Consider the following 26,102-nt stretch of genomic DNA (forward strand, 5'->3'; position numbering starts at 1 on the left):
AAAGAGGGAGTTTACAATTTCTACAACAACAAAAAAAAACAATTACTGATGTGAATGAATGATTACTGTGAGTGTGCCACAACTAATTGACATTTTAAAAATCCATAATTTGATTCATCATTGTAAAGGGCCTTTTTTTTGGTGACAGTTTTTTATACATAAAGATATTTTGCCAAGGTGTTCCGAATGAAGTGGCCAGCGGGTTATGAAATCGTTCAACAGTGAAGGTGGAACCAATTCTATTTCAAGGTCACGTCTGAATGTGACTGAGTACTGAACTGCGTCAATCCTTCAAATGAAAAGGGACCGAGGATGCGTCAACACTAACCTACATTTACAACCTACAGTCTATTCTAATATTGGTTGCATGAAATTGTATGAATTCCTTCCAAACGGTCCCATTCTCTTCCTTTTCGTCATGTTTCTTTTGGCTGCACTGCTTCCATGGCAGCTTTGAGGTCGTCAGGTTGTTTTGTCCAATCACATTTTAGCTTCTTTATGTTGCCATGTCAATCTAATCAAGTTGGGGGCTTTCAGAGTCACAGATTTGAAGCACATGGAAAGTTTTTTGTTGTTGTTGTTGACATACGCCTGCCATCAGAGAAATTTCAGCTGTTCTAGTCCGCTTTTCCAAAGTCCCCACTGAAGATCCAGGGACGAAATTTACTGGCCGCCTCATAAAACCAAACTTGGTTTTTGTCGGCAACCATTTGCGACCATGTCAGAGCACGCAGGTCAAAATTCTCATTGGACGGGCTGCCGAAGCACTCCTCATGACTCATTTGAAACGGGCAACAAACGGGGTTGCTCAGTGGTTGACATTATGTAATTTGCATGCTGCCACAGAGACGCCGCCCACTTGCGCCGTCCGGCACTTCGGCCACGCGAGTGAATCACTGTTGATGTTTGCACCGTTTTCATTATGGACGTTTGTGCTTTTGTTGTGAAGGAAACAAATTGTTGTTTTTGAAAAGAACATCAATTCAGGTAGAAATGCAATTCCTTTGTGTGAATGCTGAGAAATGCGTTTCAAATGAAATGCAGTGTCAGCGTTTCTCAAGTCTGAGGGGATATGTCATTTGTTAGCCAATGCTGAAACCACACAAAAAGTCAGCGAACACTTGCATTTCAACTCAACGGGACCTGAAAAGGACAGTTTTTGATTAAAAATAGGACAGCTGCACTAGGCGCTGGTTGGCCCGGGGATGGCAAGGGGGTGGGGCTACTCCCTTGGCAGCATCCTCACCTTGCAGATTTGAGACGCAGCCCAGTGCATGTGCAAAGTTGCCAAATGTCATCTGGACCGGTTGCAAAGCCGCCTGATTGAGAGCCAAGGATGGGGCAACAGATTTTCTTTTTTTCCAAGACTTTTTTTTTTTTTTTTTTTTTTTTTTAATGCAGGCGGTCATTGCTGGCTTTATACTTTTTATAAGGTGCGGATTTCCCAAAATGAGATAAAAGCCAACTTAAGTAATGACTGATTGCCGTACGATTCATTACGTTCAGATTCTTATGAACTCGGGTTGGATATGTTCAAACTGAGCCAACAAATTGTTTTTAACAGGATAGAATTGATGTTTGAAAACTTTTCAGGTTCGGGTAAATGGATGTGTATATATATATATATATATATATATATATATATATTGTTGCCGTACGATTCATTACGTTCAGATTCTTATGAACTCGGGTTGGATATGTTCAAACTGAGCCAACAAATTGTTTTTAACAGGATAGAATTGATGTTTGAAAACTTTTCAGGTTCGGGTAAATGGATGTGTATATATATATATATATATATATATATATATATATATATATATATATATATATATATTGTTTTCATCCATGCATCCAAACATTTACTGATGTTCTTACCCTCACGAGGGTCGCAGGTGTGCTGGAGCCTATCACAGCGGTCTTCGGGGTACACCCTGAATTGTTTGTAAGCCAATCGCAGAGCACACATAGACAACCATTTGCGCTCACAATCACGCCTAGAGAATATTTAGAGCATTGGTGGCCAACCCGCGGCTCGCGAGCTGCATGCGGCTCTTTGGCTGGTTCAACGCGGCTCCCGGGCTTTCACACGACAAGCGTCGAAAACGCCTCGGCGGTGGCAATGTCATTCAAACAACGGCGCTAAGTACACAGAACGTACTACGTCAGCCTATCATCAATCCCGTTACTTGATTGACATAGAGGGCAACCAATCAGATGACTGCATCACCGCTCATGCGCAAATAACAGCACTAAGCGCTAAGACAGTCAGCGAATTACCTCTGTTTTTAAGGCAGGGGTGCCCAATACGTTGATCGCAATCGACCGGGAGCCAGCCGACTGGTTCCAAGTCGACCGCAAAGGGTGGGAGGAGGAAATGGGGTGGAAAAAAAAGATTTGTGTGTTTGTGTCGGGCCGCTCCGGCGCTTGCTCGTCAGGGTGTGCATATGTGCGCGAGTGCATGGTTGGGCAACCGCGTGCGTGTGTGTGTGTGTGTGTGTGCTTGCATGTGCGCGATGGGATTGTGGCAGGTTGGGTGCTTCAAAAGTCGATCTTTGGACAAAAAAGTGTGTGTGTGTGCGCGCGTGCGCATGTGCGTGCGAGTATGGGATGCCCATGTGTATGTGGCTCTTTGCAGCAACACAGTAAAAATAATGGCTCTCTGACTGGTTGGCCACCCCTGATTTAGAGAGTTCCATCAATCTGCCATGCATGTCTTTGGAATGTGGGAGGAAACCGCAGTACCCGGAGAAAACCCACACAGGCATGGGGAGAACATGCAAACTCCACACAGGGAGGCCGGAGTTGGCATCAAACATATTTTTTTCAGAATGCTCAAAATGGATTTATTTGGTTTTGAAAAAAAATGGACACCCATTATTTGTGGCAGATAGAAACCGAACCGGACCGCAAATCGCCAGTTTGTTCAGTCAGTGATATTGAAGACCATTTTTATTATCACTTCAGGTTTTTATGCTCAAAACTAGGATGAAGGCAAGTAATGTGATTGTTTTTTTGTTTTTGTTTTTTAGCATAGAACCCTTTCATGTTACATAAAGTAGTGTTGTGTTGCGACACGGCCCGTGTGTAATAATTTGCACCCTCCGAAAGCAATTGCCAGCATGATGTTACGGATTGATTCTCGGAAGAAAAGCAAGAGCTGAACTCCAGCCAGGATCGGTTTCATCTGCGAGTAACGTAGCCCGGTGAGAACAAGACTTATTCACTGGAGTACATTGCGCATTCGTTTTCTCCTCACGCAGCAGCCAGGCTGCCGACGCTCTAAACGGATGAGCGGGGAAAACCAACTGTGACTGGAATCGACGGAACTCCGGTCGAAAACATGCCACATTTTGCCGGACCTGCTTATGCATATCCATGTCAGCTCAAGCGCGTCTCCGAAGTGTCCTCGGCACATACGGTTGACATGGCCGCCCCCGGGTTTAGCGTGGCCGCGGGAGGGAGTTTGTCAGATGAATGCAAAAAACACCTGCAAGGGATTTTATTATTAATGGCATTCAGGCAGATGGGCAAAACTTTACACGCAGTAAGCGCATCATGTTTTGGCATCAGCAGCCTCGCACAGCTTGTGTCAAACAAAAAAAAATAAAATAGGAATACACTTGCGTCAGGATGCGAGTGCTGTGGGCATGTCCCCACTGTATTCAGAGTTCACACAAAATACGCTTTACACAGAAGGTTGAAAAGTATGAGGCACTTGCCGACAACAAAAAACCAACCATCCAGGAGTTGAGCATAATAATGACGTTTGCAACATTCTGTTGAATCCTCCCGGGAATGATTTTATTGACACCCATTTTTGTCACTTCCTGTTTTGATGAAGACTTCCATTGTAAATATATATATATATATATATATATATATATATATTATATATACGATTTTACGATTCTAGCCACGCTTCCCGATGATCATAGATAAAGGGCAGAGGAAAGCCGTTGTAGTGGATGTAGCGGTCCCAAGTGATGGAAACATCAGAAAGAAGGAACATGAGAAACTCGAGAAGTACCAAGGGCTCAGAGAGGAGCTGGAGAGAGCCTGGAAGGTAAAGGTGACAGTCGTGCCTGTGGTGGTCGGAGCACTTGGGGCAGTGACCCCCAAACTAGATGAGTGGCTGCAACAGATCCCGGGAACAACATCGGACATCTCAGTCCAGAAATGTGCAGTGCTGGGAACAGCAAGGATACTGCGCAGAACCCTCAAGCTTCCTGGCCTCTGGTAGAGGACCCGAGCTGAATGAGGGACGGACACCACCCGAGGGGGGGTGAGACAAGGATTTTTTTTTATAACATTATATTATATTAGATTAGATTAGATTATATGAGATTAGATTATATTAGCAAAAAAGAAAAAAAAAGGTATAATGACCAAAAGTAAAGTCTTAATGTGACGTCTTTATTGCAGTTACTGTCACAGTGGATCTGTTTGTGACCAACAGGTGGCACTGTAGGGCCCCTCCTACAGCTAGCACACCTGTTGGTCATCATGCCATTAGGTTTTTCTGTTTCATGGACTCCTTTCCCGGCCATACTTTGTGTTTCTTGTCATGCGCTTTTTGGTTCTTGTTGTTTTCAGGACTTTGCTTTGGATTTTGTTTTCTCTGTGTTGAGAAATACATTTTGCTGCTCCTCCCTCCCGCCTGCTTTTTGGCTCCTCCGTCGCTCACGTTCATGACAGATACTTCTTGATTCTTGTACCTTTTTCCCTTTTTGTCAATCTGGGAGCCAGCGGTTGACTGTTTGAGCAACACCTTGATGCGAGAAGAAGTCCTGGCGACAGACTGATGGAGTGCAAGGGACAATGGACCACATGGGTGGGAATTATCTCCTGAACAGAAAAGTGTGGTGATTTCTTTGTTTGCAGACAGTCAGTTCCAGTTAAGTACCATATACTGTCCATTCACTGCCCCCTCCAAAATAAATAAACACTTGTTACCCGTGAGCTCAATGAATGAAATATTTCAGTTGAAAATCTCTAGTCAGAACATTGTGGAGTGCTTTGAGAGCAAAAATAACAAGAATCATCACTGGAGGGCAACATCATTCGTTCTGGACTCAGAACTCCAAATTAAAGTTGGCAAATCTTGTATGCACGGATTTGGTCACGTGATGTCATTTTCACTCTGCAGCAAAGGTGTTAATAGACCAAAATTACCAAATCAAGTCAAATTTCCCATTAACTGTAAGGGGTAGGTGGCCTGGTGGTCCTAGTGGTTAGCGCGTCGACCTCACAGTGTAGAGGTACCAGGTTCCATTCCAGCGTGGAGTTTGTTCTCCCCGGGCTTGTGTGGGTTTTCTGCGGGTACTCCGGTTTCCTCCCACATTCCAAAAACATGCATGGCAGGCTGATTGAACACTCGAAATTGTCCCTACATGTGAGCGTGGGTGGTTGTTCATCTGTGTGTGTGCCATGCAATTGGCTGGCAACCGGTTCAGGGTGTCCCCTGCCTACTGCCCGAAGACGGCTGGGGCAGGATCCAGCGCCCCCGCGACCCTTGTGAGGATAAAGCAGATCGGAGAATGAATGTAACGGGCTAACCGGACACAAAAACAGGCGAGTGGACAAGCTGCAAATGTCTTCTTCCACACGCATTGTGCTGAGGCCAATCTTCATGTCCGATATGCTGGGCGGCAGAAGCAGGTAGCCGAGAAAGTGGAGCAAGGGGTGTCATTAGACGAGCGCTTCAGGCAGGTGCAAGAGCTGCCAATAATACAGTAAGGAAGGAAGCAGGCCAAGCGTGCGGGGAGATGTACGAGGAGAGACTGTCACTCACCGCTGCTTAACTGCTAATTATCGTTTACCGTATTTTCACGACCATTCGACGCACCGTATGGTTGGGCGCAGTCTCATTAATGGGTGCTATTTCTGTATTTTACACATAGACAAAACGCACTGTATTATTGGGCGCGATTTTAAAGTGGTAAAACATACGCCAGTTTAAACATACGGCATGCATGCGCGCACGCTAAAAACACGTTAGCTTGTAGCATACGGTAGCATGCCAAGACATACAGATACAAGCTAAAAACACGTTTTTAAAAAGGCAACGAAGCAAAACGGAGTTCCGTTGTATTTTATTTAGCCATCGTACAATGTACTCACGTTTTTCGATCAATCATCACCCAGAAATCCATCAAACTCCTCATCCTCTGCATCAGAATTGAACAATTGTGCAAGTACCGGTAATCCATCAAAAACGCCGTGTTCCCTTTCGTTGTCAGTCATTCTCATTGCCATGTGGCTCCACAGAAATGATGCCGGCTTTGCCAAAAACTCGAACAACAGTGCAAGCAGACACGTTCGTCCAAGCAGCCACAATCCATTCGCAAATTGTGGCGTAACTCGCCCGGCGCTGCCTCTCACTCTTTGTAAAGTTGTGTTTGCCATCGATCATTCATTGTTCCCATGCCGCTCGCAACTTTACTTTGAACGCCCGGTTGATGCCGATGTCCAGCGGTTGGAGTTCTTTAGTCAAGCCTCCGGTAATAACGGCAAGCTCAGAGTTCATTTGCTTGACTTGGTTTTTCACCGCTGCTGTGAGATGGGCACGCATGCCAAAAGCATAACCGATGGCTTGAAGTTTGAACTGAGCTTCGTAGGCGTGTCTCTTTGTAGAATTTATTTTCGGGGGTTCTTAGAAACCAAAACCGAAGTTGTTTTGCAACAATGCACATAGCCACACTCTATACAGGTGTTGGTACCTGCTTGTAGCGTCGCTTTAGCGTCCACTTACACGCCCACCCTTCACTCATTGGCGGCCTGCTTCCCCGCATGCCTGTCACTCACGTCTGCCTTTTCTCTCTCTTTCTCTCCATATATGTATATATACACGCCCACCCTTCACTGATTGGCCGACTTCTTTGCCGCATGCCTGTCCACAGTCACTTCCGCCTTTTCTCTATATAAACAGCGTGTCGGCTTTCAGTCAGGTTTTGGAACTCAGCGCATAGACAAGACGCTCCGCCTCATAAGGCGTCCTGTCCATTTTGGAGAAAATTTTTGACTTTTAATGGCGCCTTATAGTCGTGAAAATACGGTACTTTAAAAGATCAAGCCCTGGTGGTCGTTGCAGCGTCTCAAATGGATATCGTCAACGTATTGTCCCTCGAGAATTCACGTCACGCTCAAGGCTGCCGCCTCATTTTTACGTGGCACGCCAGAGCTCAACGATGGTTGTCTTCCAATAAAAGCCAAAAGCGTAGACCAGGGGTGTCAAACTCATTTTTGTTGCAGGCCACTTTAGAGTTACGTCTTCCCTCGGAGCGCCGTTAAGACAGTGAAACCGGATAAATGTTTAATCATCACATCGGATTATTACTTGTACACAAAAAAAAAGATGGCTCACTAGTTTTGAAATCAGTCAAGTATTTGTACAAGTGCTCAAGTGAGTGAGTGAGTGAATTATTGCAAAATTGTCACCGTGATTTATTACGTATGGCAATTTGAGATTTCGGTACATATTTCAGCAAGGATCATGGAAGTTGACACAGATGATTTGCTTTCGCTGGCCACACAAAATGATGTGGCGGCCCGGATCTGGCCCCCGGGCCTCGACTTTGATACCTTTGGTGGAGACTGTCTTTTGGCTGCAGATGTTTGAGTAGTGGAGCTCAGAACTGCATGCTGCTTCTTCGGACTGGTGAAGTGGATTTTATTTATTTTTTTAATATTCCGACAGATACAGAGTTCCATGATGTAGCCATTGATGCCGCTTGCACATCTCATTTTTCAACAAACTGTCATACCAAACCTTAATTTAAGAGCATATTGTTCACCAACATTTTAATTGTTATCCAAATTTTTGATGTACTGGAGCATTTCTATTTCAAACCACCGTGGTGCCTTTGTGATCGGAGTGCCTTGAAATAAGCATTTCCAGTGATACGAGCGGTCGCTTTGGAGAAATTATTTGGGATTTTGCTTTGTTTTAGTTTTTTGGGGTTTTTTGCCTTGCAGCGGAAGGTTAATACCAGTTGGTGGCGGTCTTATAGTCCGGAAAATACGGTACACTTTACGCATACGCATGTTTTATTTCCGTATTTTCTATCGTTTTGCACAGCCCAGAAACCGCCGTGTGAACGCAAGTGGCGCTGCACCGGGGTTAACACGCTTCTCTTTAGTAAGCAGCTTTATACGTGTGAACGTTCCACAAAATTTACACTGGTGTAAGATATATCGCAACAAAATACATCGGTGCAGCACCGATGCAAATGTGTGCCGTGTGAACACCCTTGATAATAATTGAATACAGGGGCCATCATATAATGACCAATATCTAGGTCTATGATAAGGTGAGGAGATGAGTTTCTACTTTAAAAGGGCTTCGCAAGTTCTAACTGGTCCCATGAGGGCAGTAACAAATAATGAATGGCACCCGGAGTTCTTGTTGATGTCACCGACGGGGTTTTTTTGGCTCCTCGAGTCCTCATTTAAGTCTCATCCGCTTGATTCCCTGTCAAGCTGTCTCACTCATTGTCTTCTACCTCTTAAGAGTGACAAAAGCAAGCAAGCAAGCGGTCTCGATGAAATAGGTTCGAATGATGACAGCAAATCATTTTTCTGGTCTCCTAACGTTTTAGGGAACGGTACGTGTCTTTATTCCTTGACCAAAGTCACGGAAGGTAGAGCAAATCAAGGCAACAGTACCCGCTGAGAAACGTGAGTTCACCTGGCGTTTGCGTCATTCCCGGCTGCTCTCTCCACGTCCATCCTGCATCTCGGCTATTGCCCATCAGTTTGACTTCTCACGACAAGACAAAATAACCCTCCCGCCGCTTGGGAAATCCAACAGGATGTTCGCCGGTGGCTGTTAACCAATGACAGCCTCCTTTTTGATGATCATAACGGCATAAGTATCAGGACTTTTGTCTGTAGGTGATTTAGTTGAAATGTATTCAAATGCATCGCCATCATTTCTTTTGCAAAAAGGGGAATGAAACGTTGAAGGGGAAGTCTTTGTGCAAGATTCGGAGCGTCGCTGCATTCAAAACGCCACGTTCAGGAACAAATTCAGAGAATACCAATGACTCGAAAGGGTGCAGCACAAAGCCTCTAGCGCAGTGGTTCTTAACCTGGGTTCGAACGAACCCCAGGGGTTTCAGTGAATCGGTCCCAGGTGTTCGACAGAGCCTCTGCCATGGAGGTTAAGACACACCCGACTCAACAAGTCAATTACCGTATTGGCCCGAATATAAGACGACCCTGATTACAAGACGACCCCCTCTTTTTCAAGACTTAAGTTTGAAAAATACAGCTTTTTGAACACCAAATTAATTTTTATACAGAAAATAATTACAGTACATCTGAAACAAATGATTATAACAATATATTTGAGAGAAAAAGCATCTTGAAGGTTACACCATAACTTCTCCTCAGCTGCCGGTTAACCTGGCCGATCTTCAACCCACTTTTCTACAGATTGTCGCTACGTTTCTCCATTTTCTGTTATCTCTTCTATTATTTTCTTCTCTTTTCTTTCTTACCGCTCTTTTTTATTTTTCTTCTTCATGCTACCACTATTTTTATTTTTATTCTTTGTGGCAGGGGTTCACTTTGGCCTGGGGAGTCAAGTTCAGCATTCGCTACAATGATATCTGGGGCCATCTAGCGTCGTGAATGGGTATAATGGCTAGACCCCGAATATAAGACGACCCCCTTTTTCAGTCTTATTTCAATGCAAAGAAGACCGTCTTATATTCGGGCCAATACAGTAGTTGTAACACGCCCGCTGCAGATGATCACAGTACATCACTTGTCCAATCAGCGCTGCGGGAAATTTCGTTTGCTCAGTCGTCAATATGTGACGATTGTAGTCACACACACACACACACAAAAAAAACATGATTCAAACACAACTCCCCATTACGTGACTTGAAGCAAATCCGCTCCAAACGAGCGCTCCCCGTGCTGTAAATGTGCACGTTAAATGTTTGTGTTTCAAAAAGGAATCTGTGGTATTCGTTGCTCCCACCAGCTGTGAACAGGGCACTGATATCGCATTCTTTTTGTCCTCTCAGCCTCACACATCCTCATCACATATTCTTTATTACTGCTTCCCCACCCCCTGAGGGAATGCGGGAGCAAGAGAAACAAGGACTGGGGGAGCTGCAAACTGAACACTGACCCGCCGCACTCGCTTTCCTCTCGGGCTTGTTCTAATTCCTAATTTTATCCACGAGTTGCTCGCTCTGTTCAAGCCAATCGAGCCTGTGCTTTATTTTTTGTTGGCGCAGGCGCGCAACGTCGTCGCTGCTTCTTCGTATGATCGCCTTTTGGAACTCGATCCGACGTTTTCATGTTTCGTTCTCACTGTAGCTCCGTCCTTGACTGCTTGTTGTATTAGCATCTATAAATGAAACATACTCACTCGTGCTGGAGTGCTTTACGATTCTAGCCACGCTTCCCGATGAAGATATTTCAAATAACATTTTTATTTATTTATTTTTCCCCCTGCTCTCTTTGACTTTCGTTCTTGCCAGTTGTTAGTCATGCTTGACTGGATCGCTACTTGCCTCCAAGAAATTGCCATAAGGTTGTCCAAAAAAAGAAAAAAATAATAATACAGGGATATATATATATATATATACTGTATATATATATATATATATATATATATTATTGGCATTAATTTAAATAAATTTTAACGGGGTTAAATTTTTTTCTCGCGAGATTAACGCAGCACACGTCACAGCGGATGTTACGTTGCTCTATAAATAAACCAGAAACAAAACAACAAGCGCGCTGCATAGGTCCATGCACGTTTGTTTTGCCAGCCACGGCAGCGCGCGACACCGAAAACGGATACTTAAAGAGTTTATGAATGGAAAGTTTACTTTTAAAAAGTTGCCAGATTGTTCCACTGACAAGACCAAAGTTACCTGTATCATACAGGTATACGATGTATGCCACTGACGCGATTGTTACTTGTATGGAACTATTTTGTGTGGAAGTTTACAGTGTTCCGTGTCCATATAAATAGAGCGGGTGGAGCTTCTCTGTGTTCGTCTGACAGTGACAGTGCGCTGAGGAGGTGACATGACAACGAAAGTTCAGCGGTACAGTGGTAGCGACCTAGTGAAAATAAAACGTCTCCAGTGTTGTCATCGAACCAAGTGCAGTCATCCGAAATGATGTCTACACAAAACCGTAGAGAGACTTCAGCGCAAGAAGGACCAACAGAATCAACATAGCCTTCTTCAAAGCAAACTTGAGAAAAACGAAGTATGCAACCATGGCTTAAATCCACTACAGGTTTAGTACTAATTTACCTTAGATGTGCACTTTATAATGTTATATTGCTCTGTTTTGATTCCATAAAAAGAGCTGTTAAAGCAGCTGTTGTGTGACAAAATATTTTTTTCACTGTTGTTGATGTGCAGTAATATTGTGTGAGAGATTATGTGTGAAAAATTGAAAATCGAAATTGTTATTTCAGTACATATTTGCATTTTGCACATAGAAAACTGTTTCATGATTCCATGTTGATGAGAGCATTAAAATGGGGAAAAATAGGACAAAAAAATATAAAAGGAAATTCAGAAACGATAAAAAATGCGTGAGTTATCACGATTAATTTTTAGTGAATTTGAGTTAATTATGACAGTTGCATTTTTAATTAGATTAAATATTTTAATCGTTTGACAGCTCTAATATATATATATATATATATAATAAACTTTGAGCAATCCTTAGGCACTCTTATGTCATTTTCAGTCAACAGCAATTGGCAGTACGAGGCAAAATGGCCGCCTCCTGAGATGGATAAAAACTGGCGGATTTTGCTACTTTTGTTATTTTTCACAGACGCAAAGAACATTTGTGATTTGACTTCCCATTGAAAACATGACACAACATTGGAAAACGACGATATTCATGCTCCTGTTTGTGTTGCTTCTGGGAAACGTTCCTTTTTTTTTCAATCCTCTGCTGTTTACTCAAGATTATCAATGCCCGTTTGTCATATTGCTCAAGTCTTGAGGGGAAAAAATGCATTTTCCACAATGATGTTACTGTCCCAGCACTCCAGATTGAGCCCCAGGACCTCAATTGGCTGAGCAAATATCGGACATGACCAGGAAAAAAAAGAATCGGATCAATTATGTTCCTTTACGTTGCTAGCGCTGAAAAAATCGCTTACATCTTAAAGCAGCTTTAAAGTTTCATCATATCAAAATTACATTTTAGATGCAAAAAAATTAATTTTAAAAGCAGTGGGAGGTTTTTTTTCCGGGCCATAGATTGGGCATCGCTGCGATAGAGCAATAAAAATAAATTCCTCATTGTCATTGATCAAAGTGATGCTTCTGCATTTGATCCAACCTGAGTGGGCCTCAGGTGGCGCGTGCACAACGTAGCCTCCATTCCCTTTATATGGATGTGTCATCATATTGCCTGGTGCCATATTTCATAAATGAAACACTGAATAGCGTTAAGAAAAAGAAAAATACACCCCCGTGCATTAGTTGTCAGTATAAAGCCGTCACCCATCAGCTGCAATTTTCATCTCCTCACACCAGTGCAACCAGTGGAAAAAAAACATGTAAACTGCATTTTTATACTACACTGAAAGTACCCATATTTGGAGGATTATAAAAATAAAATAAAAATGTTGCTCGCTGAATGTCGTTGCTCAGCGCTCGTAAGAATGACTCACCCGGAACAGATTATGCCTTTCCTGTCAATGGAAACACTCTTCGATTCATCTCATGTATCACTTTCATACCACTCATTCTTTTGTGGGAAGAAATCAGACCTTGGAAAGATTGACAATCTACCTCTCCTGTAAGTCACATTAATTAAAAAGAAAGAAAGCAATGTTCATTAAAAAAACGTTGAGAGACGAGCCATCACTGTCATTGTCGCTTGTTTTCCTTTTTGAGCCCTCAATCTCACACAAGACCCTTGTGTGTGTTTCTGCATGGATGTGTCTCGTACTGTATAAGTGAAATCAAGTCGAATCCATGACTCACCATAGAGAACCCCTATTTTGTGCGGGTTACGTAGGTGTCCGTGGTTACACGCGTGATTGATGTTCAGGCTCAGCGTGAGGACGGCTGGGTGTCATTGTTGAAGAGTTCTTTTGGAACTACTCAGTGGTGTGTGTGTGTGTGTGCGTGCGCGCGCGTTGTGAGCCTTGTACTGTGTTCTGACAAGCCATTGATGTTGGGGGTGCGTTTAGAAGACACTCTGTGGTTTCTTCCCCGGCAAGGAGGAGGGGTGGAAGCAGCAGATCAAAGCGATTCTTCAAAATGGATCCGCAGTCAAATTATACATGAAATTGCAAATATTAAAGTTGCATGCGGGCAATTAAAACGCATGACATTGATTGAATATTTATCAAGCACTCGTATGTAGTGATTGCAGTTTCAAGAATGAAATATATATTTTTCGGGACTAGAAAAAAAAGTGTTGATGTCACACTTGATGGCATTTTTGTATGACTGGAAAAATGGTAGACGACCTTCCAGGATAACAACTGTACTTCCTCATGCGGACTGTACGTTTTTACAATACTAATTTCTTATCCGAAAGGAGTCTTATAAATCTCACTGGTACAAAATCATGACTAATTATAAAACGTTTGCAGCATTTGAACGAACGCACATCTCCCCCCCACCCCCCCAAGTTTTATTGAGCTGAGGCACATATTTTACATTTTAAAAATCTAAAAAATATATATAACCAGAAAAAAATTACCATATTTTCACGATCATTCGACGAACCGTATGGTTGGGCGCAGTCTCATTAATGGGTGCTATTTCTGTATTTTACACATAGACAAAACGCACTGTATTATTGGGCGCAATTTTAAAGTGGTAAAACATACGCCAGCTTAAACATACGGCATGGATGCGCGCACGCTAAAAACACGTTAGCTTGTAGCATACGGTAGCATGCCAAGACATACAGATACAAGCTAAAAACACGTTTTTAAAAAGGCAACGAAGCAAAACGGAGTTCCGTTGTATTTTATTTAGCCATCGTACAATGTACTCACGTTTTTCGATCAATCATCACCCAGAAATCCATCAAAGTCCTCATCCTATGTATCAGAATTGAACAATTGTGCAAGTACCGGTAATCCATCAAAAACGCCGTGTTCCCTCTCGTTGTCAGTCACTCTCATTGCCATGTGGCTCCACAGAAATGATGCCGGCTTTGCCAAAAACTCGAACAACAGTGCAAGCAGACACGTTCGTCCAAGCAGCCACAACCCATTCGCAAATTGTGGCGTAACTCGCCCGGCGCTGCCTCTCACTCTTTGTAAAGTCGTGTTTGCCATCGATCATTCATTGTTCCCATGCCGGTCGCAACTTTACTTTGAACGCCCGGTTGATGCCGATGTCCAGCGGTTGGAGTTCTTTAGTCAAGCCTCCGGGAATAACGGCAAGCTCAGAGTTCATTTGCTTGACTTGGTTTTTCACCGCTGCCGTGAGATGGGCACGCATGCCAAAAGCATAACCGATGGCTTGAAGTTTGAACTGAGCTTCGTAGGCGTGTCTCTTTGTAGAATTTATTTTCGGGGGTTCTTAGAAACCAAAACCGAAGTTGTTTTGCAACAATGCACATAGCCACACTCTATACAGGTGTTGGTACCTGCTTGGGGCGTACCTTTAGCGTCCACTTACACGCCCACCCTTCACTCATTGGCGGACTTCTTCCCCGCATGCCTGTCCTCACTCACATCTGCCTTTTCTCTCTCTCGCTCTCCATATGTGTATATATATACACGCCCACCCTTCACTGATTGGCCGACTTCTTTGCCGCATGCCTGTCCACAGTCACTTAGGCCTTTTCTCTATATAAACAGCGTGTCGGCTGTCAGTCAGGTTTTGGAACTCAGCGCATAGACAAGACGCTCCGCATCATAAGGCGTCCTGTCCATTTTGGAGAAAATTTTAGACTTTTAATGGCGCCTTATAGTCGTGAAAATACGGTATACACTCCCAAAAGACGGCTGTGACAGCCTCCAGCAACCCCCCCCCCCCCCCACCCCACAACCTTTGTGAGGATAAAGCGGATCTGAAAATGGATGGGCTGGATGGATATTGAAATAATCATGATCTAGTCTCTCAATACACCGGTTAATTGTATCCACTGCCATCTAGTGGAAGAGCTTTTAACTGTTCTGCCTGTCACTATACGTTAGTCACATAGATAACAATGAGACATAATTTTTCGTAAATAGATATAAACCTTTGACTGCGTGTTGCAATGCTACGTAGACATTAGAGGGCTCAATCATGGGCAAATGAAACAAATTGGCTGCTTGTTTCCAGGCAGAGGTGCATGAAAAGCATCACCAATTGTTGCCAGGTAGATTTCATAAGCCTCAATTATACTCTAACTGTCGCATTAGCCAATGATAGAATTGTTTATTTTGTCACTTGGCAGTGATTAGAATCAGAACTGCCCCATGAACCAAATGAAAATCATCTGCCATCTTTTGCCAGGCAGAAATTAATCAGCCTTGGGCATGACCGCCCCACAAAAAAACGGCCACTTTTTGTCAGTCGAATTTTAATAAGGCTTGATAATAACGGCCCTGTGGACCAACTAAAAAAACGGCATAAACCCACTTGGCTGTTTCAGTGACAAATAAACTAATGATGATGATGATGATGAAGGAAATATGGAAGTAGTCCTCAAACATCTAAGAAGTTATTGCTGCGGAGCTTCAATTAAATTTCGCCTTAGGAAACAGTGATGCCAAAATGGTACGAACTGTGAATTTATCTTCTGTATTTGTGAAGGAACTCTTCAGTTTTCAACGATTCTCTATAGAAATTTACTTTAAGGATTAACCTGAACCCCGTTGCGGGGTATCTGAACACAAATATGATTTTCTATTTGCCGCATTGGGGTGGCGGGCCCGCAAATCCCTGGCGAGAACACTGCGCGTAGGTTGACGTCTCGAAGCGCCGCAAAACCGCATAACAAACTTGGCGCGTGCATGGCAGTCCTCTAAGAACAATCTGGGTAATAATTAGATAGCGGAGACAACAGTACCTGATCCCTGCATGCGGAATGAAGGAATGAGGAAAGAGAGGAGAAGCGGCCCACACAAGTTAATGAAATGTATTCCTCCCACTCGTGTGCACCGATACACAATTCAACAGGTGCTGTTAAAAAAAAAAAAAAACACACAGAAAAGAAAAAATAGGGCTTTAACAACTTTGAAAAACTTTTAAAAGTAACAACTGGAAGATCATGAATAGTTAGACTGTCTAACGAAGATAAGTTGGGGCGTATTTTTGAACGGCCGAATGCATTCATACTTTTAGGAGAGGTTTAATGAGAATATTTTGACAAATTGTTGTAATTTCACAGAGGTTTGGAAGGGAATTTAGGGTGCCAGTTTCCCTATTCAGAGCATGTTTGCGAGTGGAGTGAGTAGGTGTTTGCGAGTAAGGCAAGCGGTGAGGAGGGACAATGAAGCATGTTTGCGGCGTCCTTTGAAACAATGCAGCAAAAACAAACAAGAACAAAAAAAGTTAATATTTATACAAAAATGTGCATTGACTTCAAATTAATTTGACATTTTTAAGAAGAAATCAATTTTTTTTCACAGAAAATATACATACCGTTTATTTGTTTTCATTTTTTAAATTGAAGAAATGTTTTGTTAGCCCCGGCAGTTCAGTGTGAAAACACACAATGAAAATAGTCGGGATGCTTCAGAATTATCATTATTATTTATTGTTCGAGAGCAGTGGTGTGTAAAGGGGGGTTAAGGGGGAAGAGGCGGAGCCTCCAGCATCCAGTTGACGGGTATCCTCCCAATCACCCCGTCCCCCACCTGTCAACCAAAAGTCTGACGGGCAGCAAAATCCGGCAGGGTCAATGCAGCTGCCCGACAAGGAAATGTTTCTGTCTGCAATGACCAATCAATCCCCCTCCTTTCAGGCGCCTCAAAACATTTGAAGAGACCACCCACGGACAAACATGGCATAGAGCCCATCAGATGGCAGATGAATTTTGATGACAAATGGAAATATCCAAACTCTGCCCAGAACTTTCCCGACCTCGCCTCAAGTCATTTTTTTCTGAAGTGGACCAATTTCTATAAGTGGGTCCCCTGCCTTTTCAAGCTCGAATCCTTGAGGATGTTCTTGTCACTTAAAAATGCACATGCGAGTGACAACTAACTATAGCCGATAGTGATAAAGTCAATTAAAGATGAGCAGCAAATAGCATCGGAGCTTCGTTGCGGCACCGATGGTCAAACTGAGAACAGAGCCTTTGGAAGTGAAAGATTAAAAAAAGAGGAATAGCCTGGGAGGAAAAAAAAGAACGTAGTATGAGGAGGGAATCATCATTAAGAAGTGTAGCGGAACAGGGCTGTAATCAAAATGAAAAACAAAACAAAAGAAATGTAAATGAAAGCAAAGAGGGAGTGGGGAAAAATAGGGAGAGACACTGAAAATCATTTTGTTGGCACCGAGCCGTCATTTGCGCTCCCCGCAGCAGTGATTTCTGTCAACGTTAAATTATTCACCAACCTCAAGCGCTTTTTGCTCAACCAACTCTCGCACGGATTCTACCTGAACTTTTCACATCTGCTCTTATACGCGTGTGTGTTTTATGAATTTTTTTTGTTTTGTTTCTTCTGCTGGCTCACTTGTAAAAAGTGTCAAAAGTTGTCCGAGTGCGACGCTTTGGTTCGAGATAAAGATGAGACGCAGCACGCCGGTCTCCATCCGCGGTCTGGATAAGGGGGAAGTGAAAGGACGCGAGGCTGACAAAATAGGGCGCAGGCAGCCCGAGCTTCGGCGTCAGCTCCGTTGATCTTCTCCACTAAATCCCAACACGCAGGAGCTTGCCACTTTATTAGTTTCCTCTCTCCGTGTGTGCGATTATCATCTAAATAGATTAGAGAGCAAATCCGACCTGTAGAGGACGAGGCACATTTGCAAGTGAACACCTCTGCTTTTGTTCTCTGACCCACTTTGCGCCCCACCTCCGCGCTCCCCTCCCTCGTCGGGCGCAAACAATATCTCGCAAAGCCCATTCCCCTTTATTTCCCACAGGGGCAGTATCGAGTTGCATTTTCAATAATGATAAAAATAAAGTTTCCTCAATCGCTCTTAACGCCTCCTCCGCGTTGAGCTAGCTGAATGGACCGGGGAGCTTTAATGGCTGCGCATCGCACAGCGAGTGGAGCATTATACCCGACGCTGGAGTCTTTTCAAACTCTAAATTGAGCAACACCGTGTAGCTATTGTGGTAGGCCATTGGAGAGCATTGTTTTTTTTTTTTTCATTTTTTAAATATATATAAAATAAAACAACAACAACAAAAAAACCTCAAAGCCTGACGCCTCCTTTTTTCGGAACCAAATTCTTTTCCCAAAGTCTCACTATTTTGTCCAATCCAGATAATACGTTGCTACCTCAACTCAGGGCTCAAGTCAAGTCAAATTTGTGTAATATAGGATCAAGTAACTTGTACATTTTTGTCAATGGGGTCGGGCGGGTGAGGGGCGTGGCTTGTGGTTCTTGGAGTCAGAGTCGGCAGTTGTTTCAAATAGGCGTCGTTTAAACTCATTCAGTACCAGCCAATTCTGGACCAAGTCTGAAAAGACGTTTAAAAACGTCTTTGGGAGTGAATGAGTTAACTGTCTTTGTTTTAGTTTAATTTCATAGGGGACGCTTCATAGGGAATTCTAGTTTTTTTTTAAGAATTGTTCAGTTTGCCAAAGTGCTTCTTCCTGTCGCCTTCGTTGAGCTGAGTTCACTGCCACCTTACAAATCTCAAATTTGTGCTCGATGTGTCCCCAAGCCTTGAGTTTGACAACGAAAATGCGATGGCCCGTGATAGCAAAATCAGGCAGGAATTATGTACAACACATTGCAGCAAATGCATGAGAGCAATGCCCAATCTGTATAATTGAGTGATACAAATCCAGCAGAGCTTCTGCCGCATTTCAGAGGAGTCTGCCCACCCCAAACTGCTTGAAAAGTAGCACGTACGGTTTGCCCCGAAACCGCCCGAAGCCGCATGAAAAGTCACTTTATTCAGGAGTCGAATCCCCGCAGCTTTGCTCTGCGTCCGCATCGCCTGCGGCCTTCACCTTGTCCGTGCGCACCATTTCACACGCTTGGACGCTTGAGATTCCATTTCAATTTGGAGCCCCTGTGGATTTTCTTTCTCTTCATCTGAAGAGCTCATCAAGTCCACACCGCACCTGATGACAAATAAATTGGAGGGGGTCATGTGTTGGGCAAATTACGTGTCCACGATGCTTTTCCTCCCCATTTGGTATCTTCCAGCTGCAGCATTTCCATTCAGGTTATTTTAGATCCACCACCACAGCAATGCTCCAAATACGTGGTTGTACACAAACTCAAAGGGACAAAGTTGCACCACCGTGCACACTCATTTATTTGCAGGGAAATTCACCTCGCTTGGTTATTATGAACTTGAAATAACCCGCACCAGTGTATGTGGCGAGTGTACATGAATAAATAAATACTGTACGGTATACTGTATGCCTAATGCAAATTAATAAATAATCAACAGTATACATGTGCCGTTGTGAATGGAACACGCACGAGTGAGAATTACTTGGGCAGCGTAGTGACAACTCGACATGAATAAATCATAGAGAAAGCGTATCATGCGCTATATTGGTGGAAAATAAGTGACCGCTTCTAAAGCGTCGGTCGTAATGACTGCATGCAGGCATAACGGTGAAATTGAAATTACAGTTCCAAACCTTCACTGGAACCTCCACCGAGAAATCTTGTGAGATTTGCACTCAAGGAGCACCGAAAGCATTGGTATTTTATAATTCCACGGCAGGCAAGTGCATTTCTCTTTTTCTTTGTGTTTGCTTGAGCAACGTACAGACAACATACAACAGTCAAAATAGGATAAAGAAAACAAACTTTGAATAAGGATGGAATTCACCTTAAAGAAGGATTCATTACTCTGTGGAATCCATTTTGTTTACCAAATGAAGTGTGTGGCAAGTTGTCGTTGTTTTACCTCATTGCACTTTGAAACAAAGATTTGCTTTGTGAGCCGAGCATGTGCGAGGTTGGCAAGGGCAAGAGCGCGTGGGAGAAGTCCGCCGCCGGCCGTCATCCGCTCGGCTGTACGCTGGTGAAAATTACCAAGCGCGTAATCATCGCCGCTCAATTGAAGTCGGCCAGCGTCACTGCAGCCAAGGTCTTTTTTGAGGGGGCGGAGCATTGACATGCTCATTTGCATGAGGACCACCCCACATGTACATGGGGTGTAGGCATTTTTGAAATGCCAGAAACAAAAATAATTGGACACATTGTCTTGGCAATAATTCACACACACACACACACACACGTGTGTAGGTGGTTAGCGCGTCGACCTCACGGTGCGTAGGCCGTGGGTTCGATCCTGCTCCGGCCTTCCTGTGTGGAGTTTGCATGTTCTCCCCGTGCCTGCGTGGGTTTTCTGCGGGTACTCCGGTTTCCTCCCACATTCCAAAAACATGCATGGCAGGCTGATTGAACACTTTAAAATTGTCCCTAGGTGTGTGTGTGAGGGTGAATGGTTGTTGGTCTCTGTGTTTCCTGTGATTGGCTGGCAACCGGTTCAGGGTGTTCCCTGTCTACTACCCGAAGACCGCTGGGATAGGCTCCAGCACCCCCGGTGACCCTTGTAAAGATAAAGCGGATCAGTAAATGGATGGATGGATGAAAAAAAAAGATATATATATATATATATATATATTGTGGTTTTGCTACACACAATGCTCCTGCACACCCTTTGAATATCACTTAACGAACTGCTAGTTTCTTCGCCAGTCACAAGAAGGAGTCATGTCGTATGACTTATGACCAAACTCCTCTCAACTTTAAATTTTGTTGGATAGCACACACACACTTTGTGGTAGACGCAATTTATCAACTGCTATTAGCGGCCTATAGTAAATCAGGCCCAATGAAAGTGTGAAAAGGCTTCAAACAAGCGCTGTAAATAAACAAGACGCCGCTGCCGTATCCTAGTTGGACTCATCAAAATAACATGAGCGGCAGCGCATGCAGCCTTGTCCCACTAAAAGTGCAGTTTAGGGAAGCACTTTGATGAATCGGCAAGCGGGGATGAGGAGTCACTGGGTGTTCCCTTTGCCTCCCTGTGCTGCCCCATAAGGGATACGCTGTCCGTTGTTCAAAGTAACATGCAGACATAAATCACGCGGTGGACATCAAACATGCAGCAATGCGCTTGAGCACACAAGGACGGCGCTTCAAAACAAGTTGAGGTGATAGCTCATGATTCGACTGCAAAAAAAACAAAAATAACGGTCAATGGAGTTGTTTGTCAGAGATTATTTTGCATTCATCTCTTGTATTTATTTAGCGACGTTGTTGAGAATGAAGTCAAGTGAATTGGTCTAAACTTCTATTTATATTGATGTTATAGTGATAAGCTATCCGCAATATCCATTTTCAGGTCAAGACACCAGTGTAAAATTGCCAACAGTTTTTCTTTTCTTTTTTTTTTCTCCACTTCCAAGAATGTCTAATCCTGGGCCTTTCTGTGACTCTTCCAGTCTCTCGTTGCAACCTGATGCGAACGCTGCATGACACTGTACGATCAGTAGCCACTTCCCGTTTGACGCTTTGCACTGCCGATCAATTGTTTGTTCAGGGACGTCAAAATGTCAACAGCATGATGAAGAGGACTGTTTAATAAATATCAATTCTCATTGGACCCTTTCCTAGATCAAACACTTGTTATGACCTTTCGACGCTCACCAGAGGCCGCGATTCAGATTCGTGCCGCGACTTCAGAGGCGAATTTTCCCACAAGATGCTGTCAAACTTTGAACCGGGCTTTGATTGTTGATGCACGCGACTTTATTTGTCAGAAGATCAAAGAATATTTCAACATTGATGTCACACCTCCCTGAATCACGTTAAGAAATCACTCCAAGTGGTTGGTTTTAATGCATTTTTTCAAAGGGTTTGCAGCCTCGTCCCCAGAGGAGGCATATTAGCCCTGATCCAGTCACTGCTATCCTATACGTTTGTCTTATTATTCTCGACTGCATAAGACACCCACATGCAATTCAAAAGTTCCACTGGCATACGTTACGCATTTCATACGTCTGCTTGTTTTGAAGGCGAATCATTCCAGCATTTACGGCCGATCTTTTGTGCTTTTACATGGCATTGAAAAATCAGAAAGGCAGACTCACGTCAAGCTTTGCAGTGAACTTGTCTCAAAACATGAGCGCACATGCAGGTTGATGTTGATCGGTGTGCTAAAAGAGGAAACCAGAAGACTTAAGTTTATTAGCAGAGCAACCTTTTGCAAACGTTTTAAACCACACCACTACTTTAGAATTCTGGCAGTGTGCAAACCTCACCCACTCCACCCCCCAAAAAGCGTGAAATGGAATATTTCACAAAATTAATCGGAACGGCCGAACTATCACTAGCTGAACTGCATTTTTGACAACAAAATAGCGATGAATTCACTGGCCACAAATAGTGAAAGTGCTTTTTAGAGCTATGTTGTTATTTGTTGTTTTATGCAGAGGTAATTGCCTTTTTGATTATTCATGAGTCAAAATAATGCGTTTCACTCGAGAAAAAGGAAAGTCGCCAATCAAATAATGAACCTGGACTGTGATGAAAAGACCCTCTCCAAGATTGTTATTATTTTTTTCACTTTCTGTTCTTGATGTGCACACACTCACGTTCAATGAGGTGCTCTCAAGTGGCCATGCCTACATGAAGCCACCTTCTCACTCTTCCATCTTGCCCTCCTTGACATGCACACTCACGAACTCGAAAGTGGCCACACGAATGTGAAGAATTGATGGACATGCCAGCTATCATGTCACAGACTTGACCCCCCCACCCTCTCACTTTTCCGCCTTTCTCTCCTTGACATTCAGAACAAACAACGAGGCACTCTAAAGCAGCCATGGCCGCGGACTATGCAAAGGAAAGATGCATTTTCGAGGTGGAGACATAAAGAGACAGCTCAGAATGCAATGCAATCGCACTGGATGGCCGCTGACATGAAGGAAAGCACTCAAGTTCTTGGTGTCACAGGGGTGACTCCTGTGGAACCCCAAGTGCACCACTGGACGTTGTTTTACCCGTGCCTCAAACAAATATGAAAAAATGAAATGGCGGAAGAACGCTGTAGTGCCACAATTCACAACTAGTGTAATTGTCAGTCTTTCAACAATTCAAGCATGTACAATTCATTCAGAGACAAATTTCTCAATTCACTTAACTTGAAAAGAGTATGTCAAAAATACTCCACATCCAGCCCAAGGGTAATTTTAATGCCGGTTCAGCTGTTGGACCCTGTTGAAAAGTCAAAGAAAGCGGTTTTAAGTCTTTCAAATTCATATTCCGCAAGATTGTTGTTGAGATCAATACAATGCACGCTTGCCAAACACTAGAAATGATATAAATGTAGAAATGATGTGCAAAGCCTGCAAGGTCAGAGTTGAGAGGACAGATGTAGTGTACAATGTACGTGCCAGTACGGCCGGCTCTATGAAGGCAAATAAAGTGCGAAATCGAAGATCATTTCATTTGTGCTTCCCAATCAAGAAATTCCATGTTTTCGCTAATGAACAACCAGTAGCCATGCCTGAAAGCATCTTTTGCCTTTTGCAACGGTATTGATTGTTCACCCTTTTTTCCACATTTGCAGCCAATCAATGTGTAGAGCTGGACGTGCACGTTACAGCCGCAAGTGTTCCGTCCGGTTTTCCGATTTATTATTAACTCTTTCAGTACCAGCCAATTCTGGACCAAGTCTGAAAAGACGTTTAAAAACGTCTTTGGGAGTGAATGAGTTAATGACTGTAGGCAATCGAAAGTCAAACCCCGACCGCCGAGGGAGGACGAACACGTAAATATCTCCGCTCGGCTGTCTTGATGTTGGTCACGTGCAGGGATAAATGCTTTTTACGACCTGTGAGTGGCAGCTCATAGTGCTCTCATTCGCTTTAATTAAGGAAATGCATTAATCTCCCAGGATGATCTCCGTTTACGCTGAACTTCCACGAGGGAGACTGCTACTCCGCACATACGTCCGGTCCGCTTTTTTTTCTCTTTCTCTGTTGCAAGACTGTGTAAGAGGACAGTTTCATGTTGCCGTAACCTTTTCACTTGATATGAAGAAATTTGCCTGTTCAAGACCAAAACTAACCTTGATGTTTGACCTTCCCGTGGATCTGAGCAAGTTGAGGAGGATTACTCGGTCCACCTTAAATAAATCCTCCGTTGACTATGGAATCGAGCCATGAAGAAGAAACAAGGAATCTATTTCCAGGGTGCCATCTAGTGGTCCTAAAATCATATCCACTTGGGCCTTGAGGTTAATTCATTCAAAACTCAAATCGTACTTCAAATCATCTTTCCTCATTGGCATGAATGGGGAATCGCATTAATCTGTTCCAGCGTCACCAAAAAACAACCAAAACTTTTCTCATGCATTTTTTTTCAATCAGAAAAATAGAACTTGAGAACTAGAGTTTATAAAAATTTACACTATTGACATAATTAAATTGAATATAAAGAATTCACACCGTCTTTGACACGTTTGAGCTTCATTTCAATGGATATTGTGCTGATCATTTTGGCGCGTGCAGCTTGGCCACCCGGAGATAGTACATTACAGACACGAACATACATGAATGAAAGGGTCACAATTGCTCAGGAAGCAGCAGTAATAGTAGTTGTTCTCCGCAGAGGATAAAGAATATGTGCCAGTGTGTATTCTTATATAATCTGTCTGCGTGTATTGCCCTGTTACTTCAAAGGTTATATCACAGCGGATTAGGGAGCGGTGGGTCAGTGAAAAGGGCCTAAGTTATGATGAGACTGCAAAAAAGACTGTTTGACACATAGAATTGTCATTAAATACGAGGTTTGTGGATCATTTCCCCCTTGAGTTGTTGCATGTGGAAGGCACTACTGTCGCTTCCCACCTGTATTTGTGTGTTTAGTATCATGAAACATACTTAACCTTCAGTGTGGCGTGCTCAAAGCAGACGTTGAGACAAAACTAGATAGAAGTGACGATCCAAATTTATGATCCAAATTTAGCTCAGTTTTCATCAAAGTGTTCTCCTTTCATGGTTAAATCATCAGGCAGCATGAAATAACATCCAAGTCACTAAATCACAATTTTAGAATGAACCAATTTGGACTCCAAAGACAAGAACATCATATTTTATTTAAAAGAGAGTTATTGCTTTCAAGTTACAAATTTGAATCTACAAGGAACATTAAAAAAACCCAACAGTGGTGTTGACCCAAGTGAGCCCGAGTGCTCATCATGCGTGTTGAACCTCCCTGAAGCAGGTTATTGCTTTTTGTTTCCAGTTCTCTTTATCCATATAGTAACCATGACAACCAGTCCACAGAGTGCGCCTAACATTTTTTTTTTTTGGTGCCACTCGAACTTGCGTATCTACTGTGGGTGATGTCAGGAGCACTCATATGTGTCGCCGCTGCAATAATAGCTTATCGACCTTCTCCCTTGTGTTTGGGAGAGGACTCGTGACAAGCGGCAAATAAACAAGAATTTCAAGTTAAAAGGCCGAGGCAGGATGAAACACGGTCAAAAACTGTGTCGAACCGAGGCCTTGCGCGGCAGACGGTCACCCTACTTCATAAAAGTAGAAAGTGTGCCGCTCAATTAGACTAAGTCCTTTTAAAAATAATCATGCACTTTCGAGAACAAGAGACAACAATTGAGGACGTTTTCTGGTTGAAGTTGACACTGGGCATCCCGGCATGCTTAACGGCATTTGTAAATACAGCTGTTGCTAATTACGTATTTTATTGTCACTGGGAGTTTCCTTCAAGTGTAATAGTGGATGTATGTGGGCTCTAGATCGGTGGCGCCTAAGCTTTTTTGCCCCACGGACCGGTTTATTGTCAGACAACATTCACAGGGGCCAGCCTTTAAGGTTTGATGGATAAATGCAACAAAATAATATGATATGACCTGAATGAAAACTGTGGTATTTTCTAAGCATCATAACAAACATGAATCATGACACGAGGAACGTCCTATCTGGCCGCAACACTCTCTGTTTGCTATGGTAACGTTTAAAC

At 43.3% G+C, this 26,102-nt stretch overlaps 1 long non-coding RNA gene across 1 annotated transcript in view; it reads left to right on the plus strand.

The window, feature by feature from the left end:
• LOC147193146 (uncharacterized) overlaps positions 1 to 23,553 on the plus strand; it is a 66,767-nt gene extending 43,214 nt beyond the window's left edge. The window contains exon 3 of the long non-coding RNA XR_015103287.1: positions 22,910 to 23,553. This is a non-coding gene — a long non-coding RNA (uncharacterized LOC147193146). The remainder of the gene's footprint in view (positions 1 to 22,909) is intronic.
• The last annotated feature ends 2,549 nt before the right edge of the window (positions 23,554 to 26,102 follow it).

The sequence above is a fragment of the Hippocampus guttulatus genome, chromosome 16, assembly GCF_054856545.1.
Source record: "Hippocampus guttulatus isolate MCC_2025c chromosome 16, RoL_Hgut_1.0, whole genome shotgun sequence".
NCBI classification, from domain to species: domain Eukaryota; kingdom Metazoa; phylum Chordata; class Actinopteri; order Syngnathiformes; family Syngnathidae; genus Hippocampus; species Hippocampus guttulatus.